General features: G+C 41.7%; 1 long non-coding RNA gene across 1 annotated transcript; it reads right to left on the reverse strand.

Moving 5' to 3' along the window:
* Positions 1-539: 539 nt before the first annotated feature.
* LOC309859180 lies at positions 540-5,963 on the reverse strand. The gene is made up of 3 exons (XR_014308585.1): positions 5,873-5,963; positions 3,365-3,554; positions 540-1,032 (listed from the first exon to the last, which is right to left on the reverse strand). It is a non-coding gene; the product is annotated as an uncharacterized lncRNA (long non-coding RNA).
* Between the last annotated feature and the right edge of the window lie 8,875 nt (positions 5,964-14,838).

The raw sequence follows: 14,838 nt of genomic DNA on the forward strand, positions 1-14,838 counted from the left end.
TCTATTTAAATATCAGATTCATCCTCATAGATTTTAAATTTCTTGTCACAATAATATGGGTATCTTTCCATAGCAATAAATGCACTGTACCTAGATAAAAATTATTCTTTTTTGTTGTTGTTGTTAAGATTTTATTTATTTATTTATTTATTTGACAGAGAGAGCACAGTAGGCAGAGGCAGGCAGAGAGAAAGGGAGAAGCAGGCTTGATCCCAGAACCCTGAGATCATCACCTGAGTGAAAGGCAGACACCATACCATCTGAGTCACCCAGGTGCCCCTATTCTTTAAAAAAAAAAAAAAAAAAGTAAACCAGTGATATTAACTCTAGATTTGGGGCGATTATGATGTGTCAGTTTAGATTCATTGCTTGTAACAAATGTACTGTTGCAGGATTGTGGAATCCAAAGGCCAAGAAAGCATTCCTGAGACATTGTATGGTACAACTTAGTAAGTTTATTTAAGTAGCACAAGGACAGGACCTTATATGAAGCCAGTTATATGCTTAGTGCTCAAGGGGGAGGAGATGTGCAAGAAAGATTAGATCATGAATGTTTTCTTAAAATTTCTACTCCTAAAACTACTTTTCCAAGATTTTCTGGTGCTTATCATTCAGCTCACTATTAACTATTGATGAGATGTATAGGCAGTCATGAGACCCTTTTAGAATGTAGCAACCAGCACACATTTGATCCTCATCAAGACTATACAGGCTGTAGGTCAACCTACTGGGCTCAAGGTGAACATTTTTCTCCTTCCATCCCTCATCATTTCCCCCCGGACCAATTTTTGTTCTTTAAATCTTTAAAGTTGTTGAAGGGTGAAAGGCTCATCTTCTATAACTTCTTCAAGCTGACAGGGGCCATAGAGATGTCCCTAGCTACGGGACTGAAAATGGTCACTATCTGTCTCTATAAATAAATTACAGAGACCATTGCTATATAGTCCAGAGTGAACATTGGAATAAATTTGTTTCGAGTAGTAAGAATCATCTGTGAGCTGGTCAAAGGAGTCAGGAACTGCTTGCATGTATCTGGACAATAGGAGAGAACAAAGTGAAAGGGACAACATATTAGTATTAATGTTATAACGAAAATAAGAAGGCAATGAGAAGGTCCTTCAGCGTGGGCCACAGTCAACTTTCTAACCAGAAATGTAACCAGTCATTAAGTGGCAGTGTAGGGACTTTAAGAGCACCAATTTGATTACTCATATCGGTAATTCTGTTATATTTTTGTTATCATCTAGAAGATAGACACAACATTCCACTGTAATAATGGCACATGTTCCTCCTTGTGCCGCTGCTAAGATATCTAATGCCATTCTGTTTTATAGAATTACTTACACATGAGTTGCTTTAGTGTTAAATAACATAATGCTATCTTCAGAATCATTTAAGGCCCTTAATTAATAAAAGCATTAAGGGCCTCCATGTGCCATTGACATCTTCTAAATCTATTGATGGAAGAAAAAGAGACATCAGATGTTCATACCAATGGAACTTGGATCTTGTCTATCATTGTTTTAGATATGGAAGATTAGCTGGAATTGTGATAGTCCATAGTGCATCTTCCAATCCAGCCTGGTGGAAGCTATGGTCACAAATTTGGCCCACATAATTAGGTGCAAGCTATCTGATGCCTGGTCACCTTGTCCAGTCAGTAGAAAACCAATCATTTGTCTGTGAAATAATGGCATGGTCACAGGGTTTTTGGGAGGAGCCACTCCATTTGGCAAGTACTCTTGGGCTATGAATCAAGAGCATGGTTTTTCAAGGCACCTGGGTGGCTCAGCCTGTTAAGCATCTGCCTTCAGCTCAAGTCACGATCTCGGGATCCTGGGCATGATCAGATTTCCTGCTCAGCAGGGAGTCTGTTTCTCCCTCTACCCCTCCCCCTGCTCATGCTTTCTCTCTCTCTCTCTCAAATAAATAAATAATATCTTTATAAAATTAAGAGTATGGTTTTTCTATTCCCAGCATAAAAGGGCCTTTTGGCTTAGTTGTCCTATTTTAGGAGTAAGCAACATATATCACATATTTGATATAAACCTTCCTAGGTGTATCAGTTAGGACTGTGTAGTGGGGAAATTTGTCGTCATGAGCCTGTTAAAATGTTGATAGTTTGAGGATAAGAGAGAGGTGCCTATAGACTAGAGAGTCCCATGTAACATTACCACAGGCCAATAAAAAACATTTTTAGTAATAGAAAGATACCTATATATGCTGGTATGGGGCTGACTTTGTGTTGGGTTTGGTTAAAGGCAGCCACTGTATGCTTTGCCAAACACTCTACTTATAATTATACAATAACAGAGGTGGCTCCCAGGACAAATATGGCTGAGGGATAAAAGCATTAAGAAGCCTTCTTTGTCTAACATCTAGCCTTAACAGTATCTAATTAGGAGGAATTGCTGGCAAGTGGGAGATGACTTGTCCCAGGAGATTAGGGCATCCCCAAGTACATTCTCCAATCCAATTATAAGGAAGGTGGGGCCATCCATTATCTCCACTAGTTCATAGTTAACCCCATGGGGTGGGGTATGCTCTTTTTTTTTTTTTAAGATTTTACTTATTTATTTGACAGAGATTAAAGTAGGCAGAGAGGCGGGGGGTGGGGGGGCAGGCTCCCTGCCAAGCAGAGAGCCCAATGTGGGGCTCGATCCCAGGACCCTGGGATCATGACCTGAGCTGAAGGCAGAGGCTTTAACCCACTAAGCCACCCAGGTGCCCCATGCTCTGACTTTTTAGGAAAAATTTTGTTATCCCAGCCACATAGAATTGATCAAGGTGATGGCTGAGTTACATAATTGTTGGGGAGTTCATCCTAGTATCCAACTGTTTAAATAATCATATGCCCATGGGGTCCCTTTTATTATCCCCATAGAGTGTTAAGCAGAAGAATTGTCTATATATGAGCTATTATGGCAATGTGTCTGAAGTTTACCTCAAGTTGTCTAGTTTAGGCAAACAACAAACATTTAAAGACAATTAAAACTAGAATCTTACATCCATAAGGATGCATTATTGAAGCATAATTTTTCTCTCTAAATTCACTCTTATTTCCAAAGACAGCCAAATCAAGACTAATTCATTTATAAAACAAGTCCAGTTTTAACAAACTTGGTCTAATTATTTATATAATCTTAGCAAAAATAGTGATTGATCATATAGATCTTTTAAAATCTGCTTTGCTAGGACTTTTTATAAGGAATCTTTAGAATGAACTTTTAATAGCTTCTTAAGGCCAGAGTAAAGCCAAATATTTGTTTGGAATACCTATAGATTTGGGTGCATTCCTCTTCTTGAGGTCCCCAAATACCCTGAGGGTTCTTGCACCTGCCAGGAAGTAACATTCTTTACTCACCTGGTAAGACTGCTGGGCACTCTGTAAGCAACATATCAGGCTAACATTCTCAATGGATTTTAATGGCTCCATAAAGTCGATCTTAATTCCTTGAAGCTGTCTGTCATATCTCGGTTTATATATATGTCTCTCTCAAATATGACATTCCAGTCAAAGCTTTGGTATTATAATCAATGTTTCCAATGGTGTCCTATTACAAGAAGAACAGAAGCTCATTTCTCTTGTGCAATGGAAGTAGCCGTGGAAGAAAGAATGCTCATTGAGAGTTTCTGACTTCTGAAAGGTTCAGGTAGAGAGAAAAGTTAAATGCTTCCATTTGTTCACAACGGAATATGTTATCATCTTCCTCAATTTGTTCAGTCCTATTTACTAGTTTTTGTTTAGTTTGAATGCAGCTTACCCATTCATTCTGGAAATTCTGGAAGCTCAGTTTTATGATTTTAAAGATCTCAAAAACCTGTATCTGCCAGAAGTCCTTTTTATGAATTTCCTTGAAGATGAAACACATTTTGCAAGAGCATCAGAACAATAACTATAAATGACAAAAAAAAAAAAAAATCAAGACACAGAAATGGACATGGTTAAAGATCTGATATGGGGTTCATTCTTATGTAGCTGACAAGGAAATCAGTTGTTTCTGTGACACACAACATTTCAATCATTCAAGCAATGACCTTATATCAACATATATTAAAACTTCAAGAATTTCATGTATTTTCTAGAATAGTTATAGCATATACCCATCCAAGACAACCTAAGGCTTATTGTTATTGGTTTGACAGTGCTTTCCAAGGAACTTAACATACCAAATAAACAAGCCTAATTAGTCAAAAAGACTTCTTTTATAATTCTGATCTCAAGGAAATTTGTTTAAAACCTCAGAAAGTGGGGCACCTGGGTGCCTCAGTAGATTAAATGCCAACTCTTGATCTTAACTCAGGTCTTGATCTCAGGGTAGTGAGTTCAAGTCCCATGTTGGGCCTCATGCTGGGTGTGAAACCTTCTTAAAAAAAAAAAAATCCTGAGAAATTTGTTTTTTTAAATATGTATTTAAGTAATCTCTATATGCACTACGGGGCTTGAACTCATGACCCCGAGATCAAGAGTCACATTCTTCTGACTGAGCCAGTCCCATATGCCCCAAAAACCTCAGAAGGTTTTAGAGCACATGCCTCAATAGGATTGCAGGTCATTGGGGCTCCTGGGTGGCTTAGTCGTTTAAGCATCTGTCTTAGGCTCAGGTCATGATCGCAGGTAGGTATCCCAGGTAGGTAGCCTGCTTCTCCCTCTTCCTCTGCCCTCCCCACCCCCACCCATTCGTGCTCCCTTCCTTGCTCTCTTTTGCTCTCTCAAATAAATAAATTTTAAAAAAAATTTTTAAGTGATTACAGGTCATTATAAATTTAATATTTACATTTAACTAAGGGATTCTACAGATTATACAATTGTTAGTAAAACTTAGCTCCTTTAACATTGAGAAGGTTTTTTTTTTAAGATTTTATTTATTTATTTGATAGAGCAAGAGACATAAGCAGGTAGAGCAGCAGAGGGAGAGGGAGAAGCAGGCTCCCCACTGAGCAGGGAGCCTGATAAGGGGCTCGATCCCAGGACCCTGGGATCATGACAAGAGCTGAAGGCAGCTGCTTAACCAACTGAGCCACCCAACATTGAAAAGTTCTAACTTTCTTAAGTAATCGAAGTCAGGATAAAGACAAAACATAGAAGCTTTGGTTTTCTGAGCAGATAAAGAATAGAAAGGGGGAAAAACCCTTCATTTTCATTTTCTATCAAGAGCAGACCAACAATCTAAGAAAACATCATCATTTTAATGGAGAGAGAAAAAGCAGGATTTCAATCTCATACCAATGTACTTTTAAAATCCATTCATCTCCACATTAGTCCTAACCACATATAAAATTCTACTCCAAAAATTTCCCCTCACAAGTCTTCTACACTTTCTTTTTCATTCAGATTTTGTCCTAAGCCTTTTCTCTCCAAATACCCCGTCTCATTTTGGGACCAATGTACTTTCTTTCTCTCTCAACAAAATCCCATTCCTTATATCTTTTTGTATTAAAAACATATTTTTATTAATTATTTTTATTAACATATAATGTATTATTTGCCCCAGGGATACAGGTCTGTGAATCATCAGGCTTACACACTTCACAGCATTCACCATATCACATACCCTCCCCAATGTCTCAAAACAGCTTCTTAGGAGGACTCTATCACTTAAAGTGTTTGTTTGGGTTGGGTTTTTTTTTGTTTGTTTTTTGGTTGTTTTTTTTTTTCATTTTATTTTACTTTGTTTCTTTTCAGTGTTCCAGCATTCATTGTTTATGCACCTCACCCAGTACTCCATGCAGTGTATGACCTCCATAATACCCACCACCAGGCTAACCCAACTCCCCACCCTCTCCCCTCCAAAACCCTCAGTTTGTTTCTCCGAGTCCACAGTCCTCCATTTATCCCCTATGCTCCACAATTGCACTACGGGGTATTTACCCCAAAGATACAGTGAAAAGAACGGCCATCTGTACCCCCAAAGTTCATAGCAGCAATGGCCACAGTCGCCAAATTGTGGAAAGAGCCAAGATGCCCTTCAAAAGAAAAATGCATAAAGAAGATATGGTCCAAATATACAATGGAGTATTAAGCCTTTATCAGAAAGGATGAATACCCAACTTTTGTATCAATATGGATAGGACTGGAGGAGATTATGCTGAGTGAAATAAGTCAAACAGATAGAGTCAGTTATCATATGGTTTCACTTACTTGTGGAGCATAAAAATATCTTTTTCTTGAATACAGAGTTGTTTCCCTAATTTCCATCAGTCTTCATTACATTTAGCAGAATTTTAACCTGTAGAAGCCTTAGTCTCCAGTAAAAATTAAGTAGTAGCCAATTTGGAACTGTTTACAAATATATTTCATAATTTCTAAAAACATATGTTTTGTCCATACTAAATCTTTCAATAAAGCAAAAAGCATGATTACCAACAGCCCCAAGTATCCTCAGTTTCTCTGCAGTCAGAAACCAAAAGCAGATGAGCCTATATTCAGTAATCAATGTTTAGTATTCTATTTTATTTGGAAAAGACTTAGTTATCCAATGAGTTTAACCCAATTTGTCATCTAACTTAGCAAAACTTTAAAGGTTCAGGTTACCAAAGATTTTGAAGGCTATTTTAGCAGTTACCCATGAGAACTTTGAGACACATAAAATTAACCTTCATATTAAGTCATCTTTTGCAGACAAACTGCAACAGAGATAACTTGAGCTTATTTGACCTTTAGATGCCTTGGCAGAATACAAGTTTTAATGCGCTAAAGACATGTCTTTTTTTTCCTTTTTTTTTTTTTTTAAGTAGGCTCCCTGCCAAGCATGGAACCCAATGCAGGACTTGAACTCACAACTCTGAAATCAAGGTGTGAGCTGAGACCAAGAGTCAGATGCTTTATCAGCTGAGCCACTCAGGCACTCCCAGACATGTCTATCTTAATTAAACTAACAAATTTCATTAGTTTAAATATTGAATATGTTGCACCTCAGTCCACTTAAGAGTTAATCAATTTGTTCCCCACTGTTGATTTTTACCTGGGACACACCTGTGGGGAAATGAAGTGGGCAGTTTAAGTCCAGGGAGGGGTGCCCTTCACCTGGGTAGCCAGCATAGGAGAAGCAGAAGCCAATGACACCCGCGGTACTGAGGATGGTACAGGAGCTGACTATGCAGTCCATGCCCGAGTTGGTGCAGAAACTGGAGGAGAGGAAGATGCAGGCAGAAGAGATGAGGTGAGGCCTGGAAGGCTGGAGGTGGATAAAAGCTCAGGGGGCAGAGAAAGAGAACTCCTGCTCCTAAAGCTCATCCGTTCAGACAGATGAACAGACCCGTTTTCTTTCCACCAACAAAAAGTGAAAATAAGTAGTCCATGTCAGGCTGGAGAAGACAGGGTACCTCCCCGAAATAAAAAGAGTTTGGCAGCTGCTTGGGAATATTCCTTAAAGTCCCTGTCCTGAGGTAGACTACTAACCAGACCATTGGCTTCAATTATTATAGCCATTAACCCAGAAAATGGATGAGGCAGAAAACCTCAGGCAGCATTCATCCAGTCCTCTCAAGAAGTAGTCCAGATCTGGCACGTGAAAGAAGAAGCAAAGAGGAGGTGAGTGATTCAGGAAAAGCAGAGAGGCAGGTACAGGAGCTTGGCCGCAACCTATTTACAAAAGACGCAGAGCATGGGGACAGGACCCATGGCTAGAGGTCAGCCTAGTGAGCTAATGGTGAACATCTTTCTGCTTCTGTTCCCCATCAGTAACACTCTGGTGGAGGAGGCTGATCTTGGGGGAGGCTATGCATAGAGAGTACAGCGCAGGAAATACATGAGAAATCTCTGTACTTTCCCCTTAATGTTGCTGTGAACCCAAACTCTAAAAAAAAAAGTCTTTATCGATATTTAAAAATTTTTAGTGTAATTGCTTCTAGAATTAGTTAATATGACTGAATAATGAATAATGCTTGGAGCTATTATATTATCCACTTACGTCTTCCCTCCTACCTCCTACCCTGAAAATAATTCTGTCTCAAGACAGCGGAAGTAGCTCTCACAAGACTTAACTGATTTCTGTTTTCCAAAAAGCCTCAGCTGGCTGAGGAAAATAACATCTAGGGGAAGAGGCTGAGTGTTTGGGAGAAGCAGAAAGAGGAGTGTGGAGGCTGCTTCAGAATGGAGATGACTCAGCTCTGGGTGGAGGAAGCTATCACACCTACAGGACGGGCTGCAGCTGTTTCTACAGGGAGGCGGCCTTCAAGGCCCATGGGCTCCCAACTCTGCCATGGCTTCCTGTGACCCAGCATGACCAGGAAGTGGCAGAAAGCTTCCAGAGCCCACACAAAGAATAGCAGCCTCAGCAGAGACCCTCAACTCTCCCTACTTGGGTTTGTAGGCTGGGATTCAGGCCTCCTGCAGAAGATCATGTTGGCTTGGAAAGGCTGGCTAAAAGAAAACACTCAAATGCAGAAGTATGTAGTTATAATCCTTCAGCCTAAAAATCTGAGGTGCTGAGGTGCTCAGCTACCTCCCAAAAAAGGAAGGGAGGGCTCTGCCTATATACTGGCACTGATCTCTTTTTGATAGGATCTAGAAAAAAGAAAAAAGATGGTAAATTTTGGCAGTTAATAACAGGTGATATGAAGAGGAAGCGATACAACATGAATTTTATGTCGATCTTTGGCGCTCAAGTCAGATTCCCTGCTTAGACATTCTCTGTCTCAAGCACCAGAACAGAGGGCCTCAGTCACAGAGAGCTGCCCCCTAGGCAAGCTAAAACACTTTCTGATTTGGGGTTTTAGTAGCCACAGAATTCAACATCCCTCTGTTGTCTCCCAGCACATCAGCCTCAGAGGAATTATATAATACAGACAAGCTGTGATTTTCCAAAGTTGGAAGGCACCTGTGGCTCCTTTCTAGGACTTCAGAGAAAACACAGCAGCAACTGGTACCTTGATTACAGGGGCAGTGCCTAGGGGACAGTGAGCTAGGAGGACTTCCTAGCATTTCATACAAGTTCATTTCCACTACAAAAAGCACCAAACTGTATGCTGTAGCAGAGTTCACAGACTCAGAGGAAATCTAGAAAAACCTCATTTTCAGAGGAAAAAAACCTACCTGCTGTGTTGGTATTGCCTTAATGATTGCCTTAATGCTGAGTTTGAACCCAATTTTGATACTACTACCTAAAAAATATATGAACTACACAATTTTACTTTATTGTTTTAGAGATGAGGGGGAAGGGCAAAGGGAGAGGAAAAGAGAATCTTAAACAGGTTCCACACCTGACTTGGGACTTAATCTCATGACCCCTAGATCATGATCTGAGCTGAAATCAAGTGTTGGAGGTTTAACTGACTGAGCCACCCAAGCGCCCCTAAACTACTCAGTTTTAAACACTGAGGCATATGTAGGATTTATTTCACACAACTCTTTTATTTATTTATTTATTTATTTATTTATTTGACAGAGAGAGATCACAAGTAGGAGGAGAGGCAGGCAGAGAGAGAGAGAGGAGGAAGCAGGCTCCCTGCTGAGCAGAGAGCCCGATGCGGGACTTGATCCCAGGACCCTGAGATCATGACCTGAGCCGAAGGCAGCAGCTTAACCCACTGAGCCACCCATGCGCCCCATTTCACACAACTCTTTTCAGCTATACCACTGAATGCAATTTGGAGAAGGAAAAGTCTGTCTTCTGTTCAATAGTAGGTTACCTCTGAACTAGTTTCCCTTTCATTTACTATCTATCATTAATAATCATTTTATTTTGGGGTACCTGTGTGGCTCAGTCGGTTAAGCATCTGCCTTTGTCTCAGGTCATGATCCCAGGGTCCTGGGTTGGAGCCCCAAGTAGGATTCCCTCCCCCACAGGGAGCCTGTTTCTCTCTCTCTCTCCCTCTCCTCTTCCCCCCAGCTTGTGCATGCTTGCTCTCTCAAGTAAATAAATAAATAAATAAAAGCTTTTTAAAAATTATTCAAACATTTTTGAATTTCAAGAATTCTTTCCTGTAAATCATTCATAGAATTTTGATGCTGATTCAGTCTTATCTGGTTCTCTAATCCACTTCATCAAACCAATTTGATTATTTGACTAATAAATGCACAGCATGAAAGACACAAAGAACACAATCTCTGTTATCTAAGCGAACTAATACACAGCTACAGTAGAGTTAATAATATCAGAGAAGCTGTAGTCTAGGGTGAGCGTATAGCAAATTGGGACAAGGAGCCGGGGCCTGAATCGGGGGAGTTCCCAGGACTGCTGGTAACTGGTGACCAGGTACCTGGGGTTAGGCGGAGGTGATCTTCACCTGTTCTAAAGTCCATAGAGTGGTTTCTGTAGTTGACACAAATCAGAGTGGCTGCCCGCCTCACAATTAAATTTCCATGTGTCATGTCTATAGTCACCACCTTTTCAGTTTATGGTCTCTGTCACCTATACTCAGACTGGTTGGAGTAAGGCAAGACAAGTGTGGTATTGGCTAATACCTTCGTAGCCATGGCTGGCCTCACTGCTGAAAAATCAGGAAGCGTTCATCTTAAGTTTTAGAGGCAGGGAATAATACCCCTCTGTTGTTTAAATTCTCTTCTGAGACACTGCCCTGTTTTCTTTTAAAGGAGAAGAGCTAAGACTTTTCTAGTTACAAAGACCCACCTACTTGGCATAGGGCCGTATACACTCGTCATCCTATATCTTCAAGATGGCAACATCAAGTACATGTGTGTTAAGACCTTGAAATGATTCATGTGGACAATAACATACAGTTCCTTTTTGTTCTCTTCCAGGATGCCCTCAGTGTTCATTATAACCAGAATTCGCCTTTTCTTAAAGACAGATTGAAAGACAAAAGCAGATGGTGTGTTTTTCTGGTACCCCGTCTCATTGCCGAGATTATCTCAGCACTGTATCAGTAAACACCAAACAAGTTTTAGAGATAGCCTTCAAAAAAAGGAAGAGACATCCACCTCACAGATGTCATAATCTCAATACAATGGCTAACATTTATCGAGCACTTAATATAAACCACACACTGAACTATATCATTCATTCACTCGCTTAATCCTCACAACCACTCTATAAAATAGTTACTATTTTTTAAACTTTTAAATGAAGTATTAAAAAAAAGTCTCTTATTTTTATCCTTATTTTACAAAGGGAGGAACAAGCAAGTTTCAGTAACTCCCTTGATCAAGCTACCAAATAGGGTTCTCTGATTCCCAAGCAGGCGTCTTCACTGCTGGGCCATGTGCTTTCCTTTTCTTACTCACCTTCTATATTAGTTTCCTACAGTTGCTGTAACAAATGGCTATAAATTTGGAAATTTATTCTCTCACAGTTTGGAAAGACAGAGTCCAAAACTAGGGTGATGGCAGGGTTGCATTCCCTGAAAATGTTCTGGGAGAATCTGTCCTTGCCCCTCTCAGCTCTGGGGGGCTCCAGTACTCCCTTGGCCTGAGGCTGTGTCACTCCAGCTCCAGCCTCTGCCTTCCCAAGGCCTTGTCCTCTGTGTGTCTTTCTTCTCTTTTTCTGTCTCATATAAGGACACTTGTCATAGATTTAGGGCCACCCTGAGTAATTCAAGATGATCCCATCTCAAGATTCTTAATTACATCTGCAAAGACCCTTTAAAAAAATTTTTTTTTAATTTATTTATTTGACGGAGAGAACTCAAGAAGAGGGAGTAGGAGAAGGAGAAGCCAGCCTCCCACTGAGCAGGAAGCCCAATGCGGGGTCTTGATCCCAGGACCCTGGGATGATGACCTGAGCCGAAGGCAGATGCTCAACGACCAAGCCACCCATGCACCCCTGCAAAGACCCTTTATGTGAATTGGGTCACAATTCCCAGGTTCCAAGAGCTAAGATATGGACACCTCTTTTGGGTGACCATCATTTAATCCACCATGCCTTCCTAATAAGATCCTTGAATATTGGGGTGCTGGAATGGCACGGTCAGGTAAGCATCCAAGTCTTTTGGCTCAGGTCATGATCTTGGGGTCATGGGATCGAGCCCCATGTTGGGCTCCATGCTGAGTCCAGAGTCTGTTTGGGATTCTCTCTTTCCCGTTCTGCCTTCCCCCACCTCCACGATGTGTGCACGTGCCCTCTCGCTCTCAAATACAAAATTAAATCTTTAAAAAAAAAAGAAAAGATCCCTGAACATTGTACTTTTCACAGGTACAGTGTTGAGGGCTTCACAGACTCCTAGAAAACTAGATAACGAATCCCAGAGATCCTCTCCCATTTTCAGCAGAATCAACTGAGGGGTCCCTTATGCAAGGGGCCACAGCAGGTTCACAGCAGATTTAAGGCCACATTTTACCTTCCTGATGCTGTATCCAAGGGCCCTTTCACATAATGAGAGGATGATTAATATATATCATTGTAGGATTAAAAATGTTTTCATCTGTCAAAAAATCATGATTAAAAACAATGATTAGGGGCGCCTGGGTGGCTCAGTTGGTTGGACGACTGCCTTTGGCTCAGGTCATGATCCTGGAGTCCTGGGATCGAGTCCCGCATCGGGCTCCCAGCTCCATGGGGAGTCTGCTTCTCCCTCTGACCTTCTCCTCACTCATGTTCTCTCTCACTGTCTCTCTCTCTCTCAAATAAATAAATAAAATCTTTAAAAAAAAAAAAAAACAGTGATCAGTATGTCTCTGTGGCAAATTTCTCTCAGATCTCAGGCTCAGGAAAAAGGTGTGGTTTTTTGTTTGTTCGTTTGTTTGTTTGTTTGTTTTCACAGCTAGACTAGGATACACATAGCTATGAAAGTTACATCATTAGATCTATTTCCATCTGACTGCTAAGGTATTAGGTCCAAATCTTAGATACTGACCGATTTCCTCCTCCCCAGACCAAATAAATTACTCTTCTCCAGATGACTTTTGCATTGGAAATTTGAGTCACACCTTCAAGATATAAGATATCAAATACCGAAGTGAAGCAGGAGGCTGACCACTCTGGGGGAATATGAGGACTTTGAGAACTGGTCATGGGTGTTAGCCTCTCACCTCTGGAGCGAGTATCCTGGGGTGGGAGAGGATGTGTGAGGGCTCCCTTTGTAAAGGTTTGAGGGGTGCTTTCTGCCCTGCCTCTCTGCCCCAGTGTCTGTCCCTCACCACTGAAGAGCTCAGTTCTGCTTGCCCTGTCCCGGAGGGGCCCAGCAGCCTGACATTAACTAAGGCCCCCGGAAATCTAAGAGGGGACTACAAGCAGGAGGAGAACTGGCCTGCCCTCTCAGAGCTGGGGGGGCCACAGGAGCATGAGTGTCCCAAAAGATCAGATGAGCTGGGATACGGTGGCCGAAGGTCCTGTCCCCGGTGCCAACTAGAGCTGCACAGGAGCCTCAGTGGGAAATGCTGGAAATACCCTAGCACTCCTAGAGGCTGCAGGAAGAGTAAACAAGGAGCCTGAGGGCAGCGCCTCCCCTGGCCCCGGGCAAGCCGCAGGTGAGAAGCCCCCAAAGATGGATGCCAAGAAACCCATGGAAGAACTCCCAAGTCTCCAAAGAATTGCAAAAGAGCCTCCAGGAAAAAAGGTCAGTTTCAAACATCTCCCAGGTCCAGAGAACTCAAACTGGGCTTCCAGAACCTTCTCTCCCCTCTGCCCTCTGTCCTAATGCAGGACAGATTAGAGACAGTAGGTAGCTGGGAGGAGAGGTGGGGGTAGGGGGTGGAGAGGAGGTAATTTAGAAAGAAGCCAGCCCTGTGCTTGCCCCAGGAACCAGCAGCCCTCCTGGAGCAGGCCTTACCTGAGGGAGTAGCTTGGAGTTTCAAGGGAAGGTGAAGCTTGTGTTTTGCAAGTTAAAGGGGCCTCAGGGCTTTGTGTACCAAACCCTGCAGAGCCAACCAAAAAAGTCAGGTTTGTTGGCATTTCCATCCAAAATCATTGGAAGACCTTCCCCCACTGAGTACATTTTAAAGGGACCTTCCTCAAAGAACATTTTAAAGTCTCTATGTAGGTTCCTGTTCAAATTATCACTCACATTGTGTTGAAAACAAAAGTCACCCTCTCTACCACTTGTCCATGAACAATTGGAGATCTCTTACTCTTGAACAAAAAGATGTTTGTTACAGCGGGACAATGTTGGCAGAGATGGGTCCCAGCTTGTGATGGCTTCAGCAGACTCTGCCCAGCTCACTACGCACACGGCCTCGCCTTTCTGGTTTCACTGGACCTCGCTTCCCATCGCCCTCTCTCGGAAGCCAAACACAGTCTACTCACTTTTGAATGGAGAGGAGCTTGGCCATTTCTGATGCTACAAGCTTCTGACTGCCATACTCACAGGGTCAAGTTACTTTTCCTACCACGAGGGGATAAAACGTTCCTTCTCTAAAAGTCATTCTGGTGTCAATAGGAGACACCATGGTTTTCAGCCTGTACCCACTTGACGGCAACCAAAAGTGAGTTGTACGTTTATATAAAACAAACAAACAAACAAACACCACTGTGCACTTTTCCTGGAAAGGAAAAATTACCTTTATAATTTCAAAAACTGCCAAAACCATGAAACTCATGTATATGGTGAGGCCAGGCTTGCCTGCAGTTTAGGGCTTCTGGTTCTTAGTGTCATCAGGGAGTTACAAACTTCCTATTCATGCACCACTTCTGAATTACTGTTCATAGAGCCCTCTCTGTCCAGCTGTAGGATTGACAACAGCTAGTACTGCCAGATTAGCGATCAGGTTACCAACAAGGATTAGCTAACATGTCCAGCAGGACAAAGATCTGGGCCTCATAGAACTGGGAAGCTTTCTGTCATTTAAAACTATTCACCAGAAGGGCAGAAGGGTATTCTGCTAAATAAGTCAGAGATGATTGACAGGATTATTTTTATAACTCGAATGATCTTAGCTTATGGAGAATTAGGAATTATTTGCAGTAGACAAGGTAGTTACCGCGGGGGGTGGGGGGAGGG

This window comes from Mustela nivalis, assembly GCF_964662115.1.
Source record: "Mustela nivalis genome assembly, chromosome: 1".
NCBI lineage: Eukaryota > Metazoa > Chordata > Mammalia > Carnivora > Mustelidae > Mustela > Mustela nivalis.